Source organism: Pecten maximus, chromosome 8 (assembly GCF_902652985.1).
Source record: "Pecten maximus chromosome 8, xPecMax1.1, whole genome shotgun sequence".
Classification (NCBI taxonomy): Eukaryota; Metazoa; Mollusca; class Bivalvia; order Pectinida; family Pectinidae; genus Pecten; species Pecten maximus.
The window spans coordinates 11,420,236-11,424,430 of record NC_047022.1 but is presented as its reverse complement, the minus strand read 5'-3'; the positions used below and the strand labels follow the sequence as shown (position 1 = coordinate 11,424,430).

Sequence of the window (4,195 nt, the reverse complement as noted above, 5' to 3'; positions counted from 1 at the left end):
AATGCTCTGAGAAAGTTCTGTGTTACTCGCGCAGTATGTGGGGTAGCATTGTCTTGAAATAACGTCAAATTTCGACCATGACGTCTGAAATATGGCACAACCTTTTGGTTCAGCACCTCAGCACAGTACCTTTGCTGCCGTTAGATTTCCTTGGATAGCTACAGATATGTGTCCCCAAGCCATAGCACGTCCCCTCACCAACGGTCGAACTGCTGTACACAGCTACCCTCATAACGTTCGCCACGACGTCGCCAAACTCTGAAGCGTCCACTGCTTATGCTGAGACAAAATCTAGACTCATCAGTAAACACAGCACGATTTCAGATCATTTGATTTTGTGCTCGACGTTGTTGCGCCCACTGAAGCATTGCTACACTCGTCATTTCTGAATGTCTAAATATTGGGGTACGTTTCTAGTACAGATGTATACACAGGTCACGCGACAAAAACAGATAGCACACACTGCACGTGCATTATTCGAAAAACAGTGCATATTGGTCAGGCAAGGTGATGCTTTGGTGGCATTTCGTCAGATCTGAATTATATCTATTTACGTGTTTTTTTGGTCAGGAATCATCTTATAAACGTTATATATTGATCTTTTACACATTTTGGACAAAACAATATTTTTTCATATGTATACTTACTTTTGAACCTCAGTTATTTCAGACGGTATTATTTTAGTACAAAAATATCGATATAGTGTATTAAATGGAAACCGAAATTACGGATCTGGATTCATTTCAGGTTAACTGTCTTTTGTTAACTCCAAAAATATTAATTTTATGGAGAGTGGTTTATAATTTACTTTTGTAGGGATTAGAAAGACAAGGTATAAGTGTGATCTGAACATTAAAATGAGGACAAAGAAACTAACCGAATGCATTGATGATAATAAAAATGAATATGTATTTTATCAGAAATGTAAATATAGGCTGTGCTACTTACATCTGGTTATTGTTTTTATGAGTTATAATGGTACTGGACAATTCACCATTACGAAGTTAGCGTTTTCATAATATAAACTATAAAACTAACCCTCCACAGAATCATTGGATATTATAACATTCATGTCACTCCGTGTTGCGATAACACAAATATTTAAAGCCAATACATATATGACTTTTCTCATATGTCATTATCGTATCTTGAATCTGTATATTTCCTCTCTTTTGTGTCACTGTCAAATTTTTAAATCTCTCTATGGCGTTGCTTCTAATAAAAATATCGGTGTAAAGTTTCTTCTTATTACTATTAAAAAAAAGGAAAACTGCTGATGCAAACGAGAAGAAGAAAATGCAGGACACTATTGATGATTTGAGAGCAAAATTAAAACAGTAAGTATTTTACAAATAAAACTGTAATTGGTATATGATGAAGACATCACCCGATTATCGGTAAACATATTCACATTGTTAAATGTGTTTCATGATTATAAAATTACATTCTAAATACAAAACAAGAAAACGGAGAGTCAAGGCACATACAGTAAAACATAGACATTTGAATCATGCTGAAATAATAACTGGTTCAAAATAAGACATTCGTATCACCAAAAATCGTTGCAAGCGTGGTCGAGCATCCCTAGAACGATTTACATTTGAGACACTCCATCATGCATCTAATGCATTTAATCGAATTCGGGACAAATCTAACAGTGGTACTGTTCACAAGTTTCAACAAAGATATGCCACGAATGACCGTAATTGCTACGAATCGTGCTATTGCGCTAATCCTGCAGTAAAAGCCCTGTCAGCAATTCACATTACTCGAGTTACCGATTAAAAACTTAATCTGTGTTTCACATTACCACATAGACGTGCATACAAAAAATAATATGACGACACGACGGTATGATAGATGCACATATCTCCTACAGCTCATAATCGTTTTCAGACAGAGGGAGGATCAGTAATAAACATACACCGTCACCATTCTTTTCGTGTGTTATTCAAAGACGAATCTCTGTTAATATATCACAGATCAGATAAATAATGACTTTGCTTTCGGCGAGGGCGATAAATCCAACACACGGTAGTGTAACGCAGAAAACCGAAGAACTTGAAACATGAAGCAAATTATAAAGACTTCATCATCGGTTTTCTACGTTGCCATCGTTCTAGACACAGTCAATACTGCTCCTATTGTCGGCTTCTACTGAATTTATCCAGCGAAAGTTCAAATACACTAACCATTAAGATTAAACTTTTCCTTTCAGACCAGTGTTATACTTGAACATTATTTTCTGTTTTAAACAAAAGCGGTTGCTAGTACTTTTATGATATCAATTACGTTTAAGTATCACTTTATCCCATGCAAGGATGTTTTGTAATATTTAACAAAGTATGGCAAATCCTCATAGCAAACAAGCATCTGAAAAGTATGTCAAGAATATACTCGGCTATAATATGCAGAGCATTTTCATATTATAACAAATTACCCCTTCGACTGCCATTTTTCAAAAGACAAATTTTCAACTTTGTTATTCTAGATTGATGACTTAGATGTAGCAAGTTCGTTTTTGCTATACAACATGTAAATCCTCTTCTGAGTAAAAAGAATATGGTCATGGGAACAAGCTTATATAGTCTAAATCGGAACTTCATTTGAACGAATACACCTTTGTTACACTATTAATTATTATTGATATCAATTGATTACTGTACATCTCTGTTTGTTGCGTATACGCGAGTACAATTTACGTCGCTTTGCTAAAATTATTTCTGATTAATGTTACAGAATCCTAAACACACTGTGTAGTGAAAATTCCAAATGCACAAAGGATTTATTAGTATTGACATATCATCTTACTTCCCATCAACGAGTTTAAAGATTGATATCAATAGTGTAGATGTTAATTTGGCATCTTTAACGTAAGTCTGACGTGTTTTACGGTTAATACTGTAATTCCAATGAAACGTCATAGAAAAGTATATGTTTCCTTCTACATTGTAATTCGATTTGATGCCTATGTTCTTTAGTTATAATTACAGAAACAGACGTACCATGCAGTCTCAACCATCGGTAAGCTGTTTGATCTTTTCCATTAAATTCACCTCAAAGGAGTATGTTAGACACTATGTATATCATAACAATATTATCAGAGAATATCTCCATGTAATTAAAATGTCACCCAGGTTATTTAAAGGAAATTACTGCAATACTGCAAAATGTGACCTAGAGTAGTAACAACAAAATAGCTGTATTAAAGATAACTTAATATCTTACATCATATTGTATAATTAAATACACTATTTCTCATAGACAGTAAGAAGTCGATAATTAGAAAGCGTTGTGAAAAGAAAATATGATAACAACAGAAATAAGCAAAATGTATGGTTACAAACGTTTTGCTAGAAGAGACTTTTCAGGAGCGAAAGTTTCAGATTAAAACCCATTAACTGTAAGTCTTCATATTAAATCATAAAACATATTGGCTGTAAATAACATGTCTTATCTTCAGAACTTGCATGTTTATGGGAAAATGTTGTATATAAAAGAACGCAATATTATTTTTATTTCAAATTACCAAAACTCAATGTATTATTTCAAACGTTCATGTACATATATATCTACTTCACAGCCAAAAGATAACTGTCTGGTGAGTACAGTTTGAACATTACTTACATATTTATCACAAACATAAATATGACTCTATAAAATACCATATTGATTAGCGTGTGACATAACTGAACTGCTTTATTATAAGATACGGATTTGCTATTAATAATCTGAACACACGTGTAAACACATTTTTGTGAAATTTCCGATATTTGATACATCCGGATAGATATAGAATGCTGCTCTCCTTGTAGAGAAAAATATATGTAAGAACTTATATCCGTGGTATTACAATTGAATTATCAATAAATGAAGTGTCTATACGTCCGTGTTAACATCTTGAATTAGTTTTCCACGTATTGTTAAATTCATATTTTTGTTTTTATTGAAAGTCGTGCCATAAACCAAAGTCGTCTTGTACATGTGTAAGTATTGTTCATTCGTTTTTTCCAAACATTGCTATGTCACATATGATTGTTAATATTTTATCATGATTTAAAGATAAATTGTCATTCCATAAAACTGTACATATCACTTACATGCCATTGATTGGTAAAAACGAAACAATTTATTTGCTTTCTCATGTTCGCTGTTGCTTTACTTTTTCCTTTGTCGGGGTAAACTGTTAATTGCA

At 33.2% G+C, this 4,195-nt stretch overlaps 1 long non-coding RNA gene across 1 annotated transcript; it reads left to right on the top strand.

The window, feature by feature from the left end:
• The first annotated feature begins 733 nt into the window (after positions 1-733).
• LOC117333781 lies at positions 734-3,986 on the top strand. Its single transcript, XR_004534003.1, has 4 exons — positions 734-1,337; positions 2,994-3,024; positions 3,584-3,601; positions 3,954-3,986. It is a non-coding gene; the product is annotated as an uncharacterized LOC117333781 (long non-coding RNA).
• Positions 3,987-4,195: the final 209 nt, after the last annotated feature.